This window comes from Triticum dicoccoides, chromosome 2A (assembly GCF_002162155.2).
Source record: "Triticum dicoccoides isolate Atlit2015 ecotype Zavitan chromosome 2A, WEW_v2.0, whole genome shotgun sequence".
NCBI classification, from domain to species: domain Eukaryota; kingdom Viridiplantae; phylum Streptophyta; class Magnoliopsida; order Poales; family Poaceae; genus Triticum; species Triticum dicoccoides.
Genome location: NC_041382.1, coordinates 571,329,785 through 571,344,816, shown reverse-complemented (window position 1 = coordinate 571,344,816; position 15,032 = coordinate 571,329,785).

The window sequence follows — 15,032 nt, the reverse complement described above, 5'->3', positions numbered from 1 at the left end:
GAGTGTGCAATGGTGATCTTATCAACCTTGGGATCACTTCCAACACACATCGTCACCTTGCCCTTACCTAGTCTCTGTTCATTCTGTAACTCCTATTTCAAGTTACTAATCTTAGCAACTGAACCGGTATCAAATACCCTGGGGTTACTATGAACACTAGTAAATACACATCAATAATATGTATATCAAATATACCTTTGTTCACTTTGCCATCCTTCTTATCTGCCAAGTATTTGGGGTAGTTCCGCTTCTAGTGATCATTCCCTTTGCAATAGAAGCACTCAGTTTCAGGCTTAGGTCTAGCTTTGGGCTTCTTCACGGGAGTGGTAACTTGCTTGTCATTCTTCTTGAAGTTCCCTTTCCTTTCCTTTGCCCTTTTTGTTGAAACTAGTGGTCTTGTCAACCATCAATTCTTGATGTTTTTTCTTGATTTCTACCTTCGCCAATTTCAGCATCTTGAAGAGCTCAGAAGGAGGAGGGAAGGAAGGGGGAGGCCGAATCCCTCCCTTTCCTTTCTCCCTTCTCCTATTTCCTTAATGTAACATCCCAATTTTCAATTTGGATGTTAATCATTAGGTCACCATATGCATCCATATTTTGATCCAAGAGACCTTAAGCAACTCAAGGACCGTGTCAGAGAGTTGGAGGTTTTCATAAAATTCCATTTTTTTTGAATTTTCAAAAATTGGTAAATTGGATCAAGGTGATTTTTATTTGAAATTAATTTTTCCAATTATTTCAAAATAAATAAAATAATGAGAGAAGATAATATGACTTCTTCAAAATAGAGAAAATAATGGAAATTTAATTTTGAATAAAAATATATATTTATTTTAGATTTTATTCGGTTAAATTAGGGAAAATTGCATTTTAGCCGAGAAATTTTTTCATGTGGTCCTAAATATTAGGAGAGGACCGTGAAAATTATTTTTGGGATTTTAGGATTTTTATTTATTTTTATTTTAGATTTTTCCTTTGCGGTGAAATTATTGAAAAAAAATTCCTTTCAGGCCGGACTGGGACAAAGGCCCAGCCGGCCTGCTCGCCGTCGCCTTCCCCGTTGCGCGCCGCCGTGGCCGAACCGGACTCCGGCTAGGAGTCTGATCCGGGGCCGCTCGCCGCCGCCCCCTCGCCCAAGCAGGACCCCTCGGGGCCCTTTACATAGCAGTCGCCTCCCCCCTCTCTCCCAAGTCATCATCGCCGCCCAAGCCGCCGCCTCCCGCCGCTAGCCGCCATCGTCTGTTGTTGCCGCCTCCCGCGCCGCTGCCTTCCCGCTACCGACGCCTCCGCATGCCGCCCCGCTACCTCGCCGCCTCGTCTCGCCTCGCCGGAGTAGCCGCGCTGCCGTTGTCGGTCCCCTCCCCCCTAACCTGTATAAACCGATAAAACTCGTCCATTTTTTTAGTTCTGTTTTAATTTTTAGATCGGTTTATTATTTAGGTTATATTATTTAGCGAACGTTCACCCGATTAGTTCTTTTAACGAACGAGTTCGTTTGTTAGTTTCTGTTAGCAAACGTTCATTCATTTGATTTTTCTTTTTAGTTTAATTTTCGGCCAGGGAACTATCCATAATTATTTTCATCACAAATTAGTCCCTGATCTTCAAACCCTCACTACTTTTTGCTAATTTATCCAAATCTAGTGAAACCAACGCCAAAATCTCCATCTTGTTCCCATTTGTCCAGATAAACAACTCCAACATGATTTTGAAAATTTAAAATTTGTTTTCATGCAGATTTAAATTTGAACTTCTTTTGATTGTAGTTTGAGTTTCGTAACTCCGATTCGAGTGATTCTTTTTGCATATCGAATCTCTTCACTTGAACTTTCTGTTTAGATCTTTTCTTTTGGTTTTACATATGCATATTATGCTTGAGTGCTTATGTATGCTATTGTTTGTTCACGATAGAGTTTCCGAAGTGTGAGGCTTGCTACTACGAATCTCTATGGTTTTCCGATCATCAGCAAGGCAAGTAACACTTTGATCATATCCCTTTATTACCTAGTGTTTTTATGCATTAGTTTCAACCCTCAAACATTCAATGAGTAGGATTTCATAATATGTGGGTGTGGGAAGTAGTTGATGAGGTGGGAACCTATTGTCTTTTAATAAACCCCGAGTACTACTCGTTATGATTGCACTACTTTGCTATGCTCGTAGACGTGGATTGGTATGTGAGATTCATGAAAGTTGTGAGAGTTATTTATAACTAATGGAAACTTAAGGTGGCTACTTTAATACACATTTGGGTGGATTGGTTGCGGGCACCTGGTGAATCCAGTGTTGTCCTAGGAGATCCCGGGGTACCCGTGTGATCATCCTATGGAATGCCACCCAGGCTCAAAGGGATCATAAGATGATTCATGCTAGAAACTTCCGTGTGTAGCCACAAGACATTATGGGCTCTGGCATAGTTAAGTAAGTTGTGGGAAACCTTTCCATGATGGGCTAGCAGATGTAGGGGAATTGTAGGTGTACCGGCCTATCTATCGGTTAAGGTGACCTCTTCGGAAAAATTGTGTCTCGGTCATCCGTTTCTCAAACATCATGCAGTGCGAGAAATACAACAGAGGAGATCGAGTTTGTGGGGAAAAGTGCGCAAACCTCTGAAGAGTGTATAAACTAATCATGGTTAGTCGTGTCCCCGGTTATGGACATCTTGAGTATCTGGTACTTGAATTATTGTTTGATCTCATCACTTTACTTAATTAATTTGTGGGGTATTTAATGTTAATTTGGGATTGAGTTGGGGGTACCTTCTCAATAATTTCATGAAACTTTGTAGTTAAATAAAATATATTCCTTTGTTGTAGGGAAAAATTATCTTTATGCAAATGATAACCATAGAGCCTCCACCAGCCAAATATGCATGTAGTGATAGTTATTATTTGTTCATTGCTCTATGGTGTTGTCTTGCCAGCATATTCCATGTGCTGACCTACACGGCTGCAACGTATCATGTTGCTGAATTTTTAGACGAAGAGTAAGGTGCGCTAGGTCGTTGTCATGCACTCAGTTTTGCCGTGGAGTTGGATGGACTCATTTATCTTCGAAGCTTCCGTAGTTATCTTATTTAGATGGCCTTCAGCCATATTATTGTAATCGATACTCTTTTGAGACACTCGATGTAATAAGTGTGTGATTGAACTCTGTAATAAATCCTTGAGTACTGTGTGTGTCAGCAATACCAATCTAGGGATGACACTTAAGCACAGAGACTACGGTCCATTGGGATCGGGTCGCTACAAGATGGTATCCGAGAACACACTGACTGTAGGACGCGAGCACTAGGAAAAAAGCCACATGATACTCTTCTCTACTCATTTCTAACTCTTCTCCATTTCTACTCTATAGATGGCAAACCCAAGGAACAAGTTCCCTCAACCGGATGACGACACCCCTTTCAGACGACATTTGAAGGAAGTCTCTAGGTACTTGAACATCGGCATACCAAGATTCACCGGAACCTTCACCGCCACTTTACCAGAAGAGGAGCGCTGGACGATTCAAGTTTGTGTTCCAGGAAGGACGTTCGTGCTAGTTACCGAGCCCATCGAGTTTTCCTTCGATGCACCAACCTGGAGTCTAGGAAAGAGCATGGCCGCCCACATCGACATTGGACGCATAGGCGAGGTGTACAACAAGGATCTCAAGGACACCACCTACCAGATATGTGGACGCCGAGATGAGGAATTGGAGATGATTCGCACCAGGAAGGATAAATTCATTGCAGCCTACATACAGTAGTTGAACCAGCACATTCGACGCTATGAGAACCAGATGTGTGCCAACATGATAGACACGAAGAAGGTGATGACCCGAAACATGGAGGTGGATGAAGAACTCAAGTCTACACGCGATGGTTATGAAGAAGAAATTGTTGTACTACTGGAGAAGAATGAAGACCTGAAGAAGAAGCTAGGGATATTCATGGGGGATCCTGAACCTGGAGTGAACATTCGTTCAGAAGATTACATCATACTAGACAACACAGACTCCGACCCCGATAGCAGTGATGATTATGAAGATGGAGCTGGAGCAGATATTATGGAGTCTTCCACCGATCAAAAATTTTAGTCGACCACCATATTACCATTAGAATTCTTCCAGGTATATAGTAATAGTCCACGAGATTTTGTAACTGTAGCTTAGATCGATTGTATGAATCTTGTTTGAATTGAGTGGTGTGAAATGAATGTGTTTGTCTCATGGGCATATGGATAGTCAAATATCTCTTTAGACCTCACTCTATTCTATTGACATCCCTCTAAACCTATCAGATGCCTCCAAGACATGACCCCGCATTCGCCTTTCCACCGGAGCTCACTCAGTTGATCCAACAGCAGAATGCCTTGATGCAGTTGCTAGTCCAGAACCAAGGCAACAACAACAACAACAACAACAACAATCCACCGCCACCACCTCAAGTCGACAACTTAGCCCACTTTCTAAGGTTGAATCCATTGGTGTTCTCTAGTAGCACCGAGCCGATTGTTGCTGATGATTGGCTCCACAAGATTGGAAGGAAGCTGACCATCATAGGTTGCACATATGCTGAGAAGGTGCGCTTTGCCGCACATCAACTGGATGGACCCGCAGCCTCATGGTGGGAGAACTACAACGCCACTTTCCCCATGGCCAATGTTACTGGATCAATTTCAGCAGGCCTTCCGCACTGCACATGTCTCAGCTGGAGCTATGAGTATGAAGAAGCGTGAGTTTCGCAACTTACGCCAGGGAAACCATACTATGGCGCAGTACGTAGATGAGTTCAACAAGTTAGCTCGCTACGCCCCAGATGATGTGGCCACAGATGCCGCGAAGCAGGAGAAGTTTATGGAGGGGCTGAATGATGAGATGAGTATGTAGTTGATGGTGGAAAGATTCACCAGCTACCAGGAGCTGGTAGACAGGGCTCTTATGATTGAAGGCAAGCAGCAACAGATAGAGAACCGCAAACGGAAGTATGGACAGGGGAAGTACAACTCTAGAGCTCAGCAGAAGCCTCGTTTTACCCCGAACTCGGGAGGACATACCCATCATAACAATGGAGGCCATTCTCACAATGGAGGAAGTTCACATAACCACAGTGGCCCTAAGAATGGAAATGGGAATGGAGGAAACACCAGTCAGATCCGTTCCAACCCGGCAACACCCGCCAAGAAGGATCTGAGCCATGTTACCTGTTTCAAGTGCGGGAAGATTAGACACTACGCCAATGATTGTTCTGAGGTAAAGAGTGGTAACGGAAATGGAAGCTCTGGAAGGAAGCCCAACCCTTTCACTAGAGGGTAGGTGAACCACGTCAACATGGAGGAAGTTGAAGAGCAGCCCGATGTAGTTATTGGTAAGTTTTTGATTAAGTCATTTACAGCTATTGTCCTTTTTGACACTGGTGCATCGCATTCATACATATCAAGGGGATTTGTGGATAAGTTTAAGTTGCCCACCGTAGCCCTTAAGACACCTATGTTAGTAAGCTCACCTGGAGCGGAGTATATGGCTAGCAGAGGATGTTTTCAGTTGCCATTGACCATAGGTAGGCATGTTTTCCCCTCAGACCTAATAATTTTGGAGTCACAAGGATTGGATGTGATACTAGGCATGGACTGGCTATCGATGTACGGAGGAAATATTGATTGTGCTAGTAAGTCAATTCTCCTCACCACCCCAGAGGGTAAAAGGATCAAGTATGTGTCTACGCATGCGCCAAGGAGGACTCAAGTAAATTCACTTTTGGGAGTTGTTCAGGAGGAAGTGCCAGTAGTGAAGGATTATCCCGACGTATTCCCGGAGGAACTACCCGGCATGCCACCAGATCGAGATATAGATTTTTTGATAGAGTTGTTACCAGGCACCGGACCAATATTGAAGAGACAATATCGGATGCCCACAAATGATCTAGAGGAAATTAAGAAACAGATTAAGGAGTTATTGGAGAAAGGTTATATTCGACCAAGTTCATCACCGTGGGGAGGCCTAGTGCTCTTAGTTTAGAAGAAGGATGGATCTTTGAGAATGGTTGTGGATTATCGTCCACTGAATGAGGTGACGATCAAGAACAAATACCCACTACCGATGATCAATGATTTATTTGACCAGCTGCAGGGAGCTAAAGTATTCTCCAAGATCGATCTTCGATCAGGATACCACCAGCTGAAGATCCGAGAACATGGTATACCTAAGACAACATTTACCATAAGGTACGGGCTATATGAGTACACTATCATGTCTTTTGGTTTGACTAATGCCCCTGCCTACTTTATGAATGTAACATCCCAAAATTTCAATTTGGAATGTTATACACTAGATCATCATTGCATATCATATTTAGTGCATTTTTGTTGATCCTAGAAATTTCACGCAACTCAAGGACCCTCGGAGAGAGTTGCGGATTTCGTTATTTTCATATTTGAGATGTCTCGAATTTTGAAAATAGGATCATTTTATTTTATTTATTTTATCTTCAATTATTTCTACTACAGAAATTATGAGAGAGGGAATAAAATGACTTTCCCAAAATAAAGAAATATTGAGGATTTAATAAAAAAATCAAGTAAGATTTATTTTGGTTTTATTTGCTATTTTATTTGAATTTAAGAAAAATGCGTGTTTTTCAAAATTGCATTTAGTCCCCAAATAAATGTTCATCCTGTGCGGCTTGATTTTAGAAGCCGAGGAAAATTTATTTCGGGATTTTTGAAGTCCGTTTAGTAGTCTTTTTGTTTTTTTCTAAGCGTAACTATTTTAAAAAAAACTGAACCGACCTACGGGCCGTGCTAGGCCCGGACTCCTCCGGCCTCAACCTTTATAAGCCACCGGCCCGCCCCGGGCCGAAACCCTAGCCGCCGCCTCGAGCCCCGCGCCCGCCGCCGCCGCCTTTCGCCGCGCCCGACGCCGCCAATGCCGCCGCTGCCCACCGTCACCGACGCCGCCGCCCCGCGCCGCCCCGCCGGACCCCGCCGCCGCCGCCGCCGCCTCGCCGGAGGCAGCGCTGCCGTCTCACTGCCGAGCCACCGAGGTTGACCCGCCGTCGGTTTTCCTGGAAAAATCGCTCGGTTTTCGCCGGTTTTCATTCGTTTTTTTTTTTTAGTTTCCGTTTTTTTTCTTTAGATCGGTTTTTTCGGTTTAGGCTAATTAGCGAGCGTTTGCTCGTTCGTTCATTTTAACGAACGCGTTCTTCATTTAGATCCAGTTAACGAATGTTCATTCGTTAAACTGTTTGTTGTTTTTCTTTTTCTCGGATTAAATCCGCGATTTTTCTGATCGCGATTTCTGATCCAATTTTCGTTTTAGTTTATCTTTTCGCTCGAGAATCGGGCGATTCAAGCGCCTGGAGTTTCGTCTCGAAACCCTCTTTCCTTTTAGCCAACTTAAACAAGTTTTTGCCACTGTAAAAATTGCCCTAGATCCAGAATAGTAAATGAAGCATGTTTCTTTTGTCGTTTGTCTTTCATTGCTTCGTTCGATTTGATTCTTTTTGCCAACCGGAGTTCTTAAGTTGAACTTTCTGGTTAGATCTCTTATTTGAGTTTTACATGTGCATTAGTCGAGTACTTATTGTATGCTTGTTTGTTTGCGATAGAGTACCCGGAGTGCGCCGCTTGCTACTTCGAATCACTAGGTTTCCCGGATCATCAGCAAGGCAAGTAACACTTTGATCATGTTTTTCCCTCTACCCAGTTTTATTGCATTAGATCAATCCTCACACATTGCATGATTAGGATCTAATTAAATTGTGGGTTTGGGAAGTAGATGAGGTAGTACCTATTACCTGTTGTTATCAAACCTTTGGGAGTTACTTCTACGTTTGCTTATTATGCCATGCTATGCTAGTAGACGTGGATTGGGTGAGTGTTTCCATGACAGATGTGAGATTGTTAATTAATGGTTTATTTAAGGTGGCAACTTAAATACACATCTGGGTGGATTGAGGCACCTGGGTATTCCAGCGATTGCATGTTTTCTTTATGGACCGCCACCCAGGCTCAAAGGGATCATGAGATTATTCATGCTAGAAACTTCCATGTGTAGCCACAAGCTATTATGGGCCCTAGCATAGTTGATTAAGTCGTGTGAACTCTTACAGTGGTAGACTGGTAGATGTAGGGGATGTAGGTTGGTACGGTCTACCCGTTCGTAAGGTGCTAGCGCTTCTGAAAGACTATGTCTCGGTCATCCGTTTCTCAAACACCATGTAGTGCGAGAAATCCAACGGAGGAGATCGAGTCTTGTGGGGAAAAGTGCGCAAACCTCTGCAGAGTGTACAAACTAATCATGGTTAGCCGTGTCCCCGGTTATGGACATCTTGAGTATCCAGTACCTGGATTATCATGTGTATCTCAACATGTTACTCTAAATTAATCCTGTCGGGTTTGATTTAATGATGATGTTTAATTGGGATTGAGAATGCTGTCAACCACTCTCAATGTTTAACAACCACCATGATAGTTAAATAAATTTATTTCTTTGCAGTAGGGAAAAATTGGCTTTACGCAAAACTGTAACCATAGAGCTTTCCACCAGCCAAATATGCATATAGAATAGTTGTTTCATTCCATTACTCTCTATGTGTTACTTTGCCAGCATATTCCATGTGCTGACCCGTTTCGGGCTGCAACGTTAATGTTGCAAACTTTTCAGATGACGATTAAGGAGTTTTAGGTCGTGGTTCTATACTCAGTGATGCCGTTGGAGTTGATGGACTCACTTATCTTCCAAGCCTTCCACTATTATTGTTATTAGATGGCCTTATGCCATATTTATTGTAATAAGTTCTCTTTTGAGACACTCGATGTAATAAGTGTGTGATTGCTACTCTGTTATAAATCCTTCAAGTAATGTGTGGTGTCAGCATTACTGATCCAGGGATGACACCTGAGCATAGAGATTGGACCATTTGAGGTCTGGTCGCTACAAGATGGTATCAGAGCACACGCTGACTATAGGACACGACCACTAAGCTAAAGACCTAGATCACTACTCACTCTCCTCTCTTTTCTGACTTCTCATCTTTTCTACTCTTTTAGGATGGCGGATGCAAGGAACAAGTTTACACAACTGGATGAAGATACACCCTTTGGACGTCACTTGAAGGAAGTCACTAGATACCTGAACATAGGAGTACCAAGATTAACTGGAACCTACAACGCCACTTTACCTGAAGAGGAGCGCTGGATGATTCAAGTTCAAGTTCCAGGAAGGACGTTCATGCCAGTCACTGAGCCCATAGAGTTTTCTTTTGATGCACCAACTTGGAGTCTAGGAAAGAGCATGGAAGCTCACATTGCCATGGGACGCATTGGAGAAGTCTACCGCAATGATCTTAAGGATACTATCTACCAGATTTGTGGGTGCCGAGATGAGCACTGGGAGATGATCAGCACCAGAAAGGACATATCAGTTGCAGATTTTATCCAGGAGTTAAACCAGCACATTCGACGTCAGGAAAACCAGATGTGCGCCGACATGATAGATCTGAAGAAGGCAAAGACAAGAATTAAGGAACTGGAGGAGGAACTCAAGGCTACACGTGAAGATTATGAAGAGGAAATTGAAGTATTAGTGGAGAAGAATGACAATCTGATCAAGAAGATCGGAATATTTATGGGAGGCCCTACACCGGTAGAAGAAGACGAGGAACCCAAGGAGATTCACCCGGAAGACTACATCATCATCGACGACACCGACTCGGATCCAGATGATGGCGATGATGACTATGTTGATGAAGCTGGAGCAGATATCATGGAGTCTGCAACCGAAGAATATTTCTAGTAGACCACCTCATCAGTAGTAGTAGTCCACCATGTAAATATAGTAGTCCGATCACTTTTGCGATAGTTAGATCGTTTGTATGCCCTTGTTTGATTGTTTGAATGAAGTGAATTGTTTGTTTTGCCTCATGTGCATATGGGTAGTGTTTCTCTATAGACCCCCACTATTCTTAAATCTCATCTTTTCTAAAACCCCAGATGCCTCCGAGACGTGACCCCGGATTTACCTTTCCACCGGAGCTCACCCAGTTGATCCAGCAGCAGAACACTTTGATGCAGTTGCTAGTCCAGAATCAGAATCAGGGAAACAACAACAACAACCCACCACCACCACCACCTGTTGATCACTTAGCCCGTTTTCTTAGGCTGAATCCGCTAGTGTTTTCCAGTAGCACCGAGCCGATAGTAGCAGATGATTGGCTCCGCAAGACAGCTAGGGAGTTGACAATAGCAGGATGTACGGATGCGGAAAAGGTGAAGTTTGCCGCACATCAACTTGAAGGACCCGCAGCATCATGGTGGGAGAATTTCACAGCCACTTTCCCTGTCGACACTGTCACATGGGACCAGTTTCAGCAGGCTTTTCGAACTGCCCATGTTTCAGCAGGAGCTATGGCCATAAAGAAGCGAGAGTTTCGCAACTTGCGCCAAGGAGGACGGACAGTTGGCCAGTATGTGGAGGACTTTAGTAAATTAGCACGTTATGCCCCATATGACGTTGCTACGGATGCAGCAAAGCAGGAGAAGTTTCTGGAAGGACTGAAAGATGAGCTGAGCATGCAGTTGATGGTAGCAACCTTCAACAACTACCAGGAGTTGGTAGATCGTGCTCTTATGATTGAAGGGAAGCAGCAGCAGATTGAGAATCGCAAGAGGAAGTATGGACAAGGAAAGCACAATTCAGGAGCTCAGCAGAAGCCACGTTTCACCCCTAGACCGGGAGGACATTTTCAGCATACCCATGGAGGAGGTAGCTCGCACAACCACAATGGCACCAAGAATGGTAATGGGAATGGAGGAAGCAACGGCGAGAACCGCCCCAACCCATCGACCCCAGCCAAGAGAGACCTGAGGCAAGTCACTTGCTTTAAGTGCCAGAAGACCGGACATTATGACAATGAATGTCCTGAATCCCAGAATGGAAATGGCAATGGAAGCTCGGGGAAGAAGCCAAACCCTTTCACTAGGGGACAGGTGAACCACGTTAACATGGAGGAGGTTGAAGAGCAGCCGGATGCAGTAATCGGTAAGTTTTTGGTTAATTCATTTACTGCACTTGTTCTTTTCGATACTGGTGCATCACATTCATACATATCAAGGGGATTTGTGGATAAGTATAAACTGGCAACCCAAGCCCTTAGGTCACCCATGTTAGTAACCTCGCCTGGAGCAGAATATATGGCTAGTCTGTGGTGTGATCGGTTGCCATTAAGGATTGGTAACTACGTATTTCCCTCAGACCTAATAGTGTTGGAATCCCAAGGATTGGATGTGATATTATGCATGGATTGGTTGTCGATGTATGGTGGAAACATCGATTGCGCCAGTAAGTCAATTTTGCTTAGAACCCAGAAGGGAGAAGGATCAAATATGTATCCCGACATGTGCCAAAGAGGACTCAAGCAAATTGTTTAACAGGAGTTGTGCAGGAAGAAGTACCAGTAGTGAAGGATTTCCCCGATGTATTTCCAGAAGAATTGCCAGGCATGCCACTAGATAGAGATATTGAGTTTTTGATTGAGCTTTTGCCAGGCACAGGGCCAATATCAAAGAGACCATATAGGATGCCTGCAAAGGATTTGGTGGAAATTAAGAAGCAAATTAAGGAGTTACTGGATAAAGGATATATTCACCCAAGTTCTTCGCCTTGGGGATCGCCAGTACTTCTAGTGGAAAAGAAGGATGGATCGTTAAGGATGGTTGTCAATTATCGAGGATTGAATGAAGTAACCATCAAGAACAAATACCCACTACCGATGATCAATGATCTGTTTGATCAATTGCAAGGAGCTAAGGTATTTTCCAAGATCGATCTGCGATCAGGATACCACCAGTTGAAGATTCAAGAACGGGATATACCCAAGACGGCTTTTACCACCAGGTATGGGCTGTAGGAGTATACCGTTATGTCATTTGGTCTGACTAACACACCTGCATACTTTATGAACATGATGAACAAAGTGTTTATGGATTTCTTGGATAAATTCGTCGTAGTTTTCATTGATGATATCCTGGTTTACTCGAAGAATGAAGAGGAGCATAAGGAGCATTTGCGTTTGGTACTTGGTAAGCTCAGAGAACATCAGTTATATGCCAAGTTTAGCAAATGTGAGTTTTGGTTGAAAGAAGTTGGATTTCTTGGACACGTTATATCCAGAGAAGGTATAGCAGTAGATCCCACTAAAGTTGATACCATGACCAAGTGGGAAGCACCAACCATAGTTGGAGAGATCCGGAGTTTTCTTGGACTCGCGGGATACTACCGAAGGTTCATTGAGAATTTCTCAATGATTGTGAAGCCTATGATGGAGTTGTTGAAGAAGGATACTAAGTTCATATGGACTGAGGAATGTGAGGCTAGTTTTCAGGAGTTGAAGAAACATTTGGTTACCTGACCAGTGTTGATTTTACCGGATCAGACCAAGGATTATGAGGTGTATTGTGACGCTTCACGTCGAGGGCTTGGAGCAGTGCTTATGCAGGAAGGAAGAGTTGTTTCATATGCCTCACGACAGCTTAAGCCCCATGAGTTGAATTATGCTACGCATGATTTAGAGTTAGCAGCCGTAGTGCATGCATTGAAGACTTGGAGACATTTTCTCATTGGAAACCATTGCGAGGTGTACACGGATCACAAGAGTTTGAAGTATATTTTCACACAGAAGGAGTTGAATCTCAGACAAAGGAGATGGTTGGAGCTCATCAAGGATTATGATATGAGATTGCATTATCACCCTGGAAAGGCTAACATAGTAGCTGACGCGTTGAGCCATAAAAATCATGTCAACACCTTAATGATGGGAGATTTACCAAGGGAGTTAGCCGAAAATCTTTGCGAGCTATGTTTGGAAATAGTTCCAGGAGGCTATGTAGCAGCATTGGAGATTCAGTCTATGTTGATGGATAAGATTAGAGAAGCTCAAAAGACTGACAAGGAGATTGCCTCTATTAAGGACAAAATGAGCAAAGGAAAAGCTAAGGGATTTTGTGAGGATGAGCACGATACCTTATGGTTTGAAGACCGTGTCTATGTACCAAATGATTCAGAGATCAGGAAGTTAATTCTGCAAGAGGCCCATGATTCACCATATTCGATTCACCCAGGAAATACCAAGATGTATTTGGATTTGAAGGATATTTTCTGGTGGACCGGAATGAAGAAGGATATTGCAGAATATGTAGCAGTTTGTGATGTATGTCAGAGAGTAAAGGCAGAGCATCAGAAGCCAGCAGGATTTCTACAACCATTGCCGATACCCGAATGGAAGTGGGATAATTTAGGCATGGATTTTATCACATGATTGCCCAAAACACGTTTAGGCTATGAATCGATTTGGGTTGTAGTCGATCGTTTGACAAAGGTAGCTCATTTCATTCCCGTGAAGACTACCTATACCAGTGCAAAGTTGGCAAAGATATACATGACTAGAATCGTTTGTCTGCATGGAGTTCCTAGGAGCATAGTATCAGATAGAGGAACCCAATTTACCTCAAAGTTCTGGAATCAGTTGCATGAAACTTTGGGAACCAGACTGGAGTTTAGAACAGCTTTCCACCCGCAAACAGATGGATAGACCGAGAGAGTCAATCAGATTTTGGAGGATGTGTTAAGAGCTTGTGCGCTGGATTACGGATCTAGTTGGGACGAGAATTTGCCGTATGCAGAGTTCTCTTACAACAACAGCTATCAATCCAGTTTGAAGATGGCCCCTTTTGAAGCCTTGTACGGAAGAAGGTGCAGGACCCCATTGTCTTGGGACGAAGTTGGAGACTGCCAGTTGTTTGGACCGGATCTGATAAAGGAGTCTGAACAGAAAGTGAAATTGATTCGCGATAGGCTCAAGGTAGCCCAGTCCAGGCAGAAGAGTTATGAAGATTCTAAACGCAAGGAGATAGTTTACGAAGTCGGAGACCAAGTTTATCTTCGAGTATCTCCACTTCGAGGAGTTAAGCGCTTTGGAGTTAAGGGAAAATTAGCGCCACGTTTTGTAGGCCCATACAAAGTTTTGGAACGTATGGGAGAAGTAGCCTATAAGTTGGACTTGCCCGAAGGATTGTCAGGAGTTCACGACGTGTTCCACGTTTCCCAGTTGAAGAAGTGCCACGCAGAGATTGCTGACATACCGCTGAGAGATACAGTGCCGCTGGAAGCAATTCCGTTGGACAGTGATTTGACCTATGAGGAGAAAGCAGTTAAGATTCTAGAGTATGCCAGTCGAGTCACCCGCAGCAAGGTTATCAAGTTTTGCAAGGTTCAGTGGAGCCACCACACGGAGGATGAAGCCACCTAGGAGCGAGAGGAAGATTTGCTGAAGGACCACCCTTACCTATTTTCTAGCCAACCCGAATCTCGAGGGCGAGATTCATCTTAAGGGGGGTAGGTTTGTAACATCCCAAATTTTCAATTTGGAATGTTATACACTAGATCATCGTTGCATATCATATTTAGTGCATTTTGGTTGATCCTAGAAATTTCACGCAACTCAAGGACCCTCGGAGAGAGTTGGGGATTTCGTTATTTTCATATTTGAGATGTCTCGAATTTTGAAAATAGGATCATTTGATTTTATTTATTTTATATTAATTATTTATACTACAAAAATTATGAGAGAGGGAATAAAATGACTTTCCCAAAATAAAGAAATATTGAGGATTTAATAAAAAAATCAAGTAAGATTTATTTTGGTTTTATTTGCTATTTTATTTAAATTTAGGAAAAATGCGCGTTTTTCAAAATTGCATTTAGGCCACAAATAAATGTTCATCCAGTGCGGCTGGATTTTAGAAGTCGGGGAAAATTTATTTCGGGATTTTTGGAGTCCGTTTAGTAGTCTTTTTGTTTTTTTTCTAAGCATAACTATCTTTTTTAAAACTGAACCGACCTACGGGCCGTGCTAGGCCCGGACTCCTCCGGCCTCAGCCTTTATAAGTCGTCGGCCCGCCCCAGGCCGAAACCCTAGCCGTCGCCGCCTCGAGCCCCGCGCCCGCCGCCGCCGACGCCGCCGTCCTCGCCACCGATGCCGCCGCTGCCCGCCG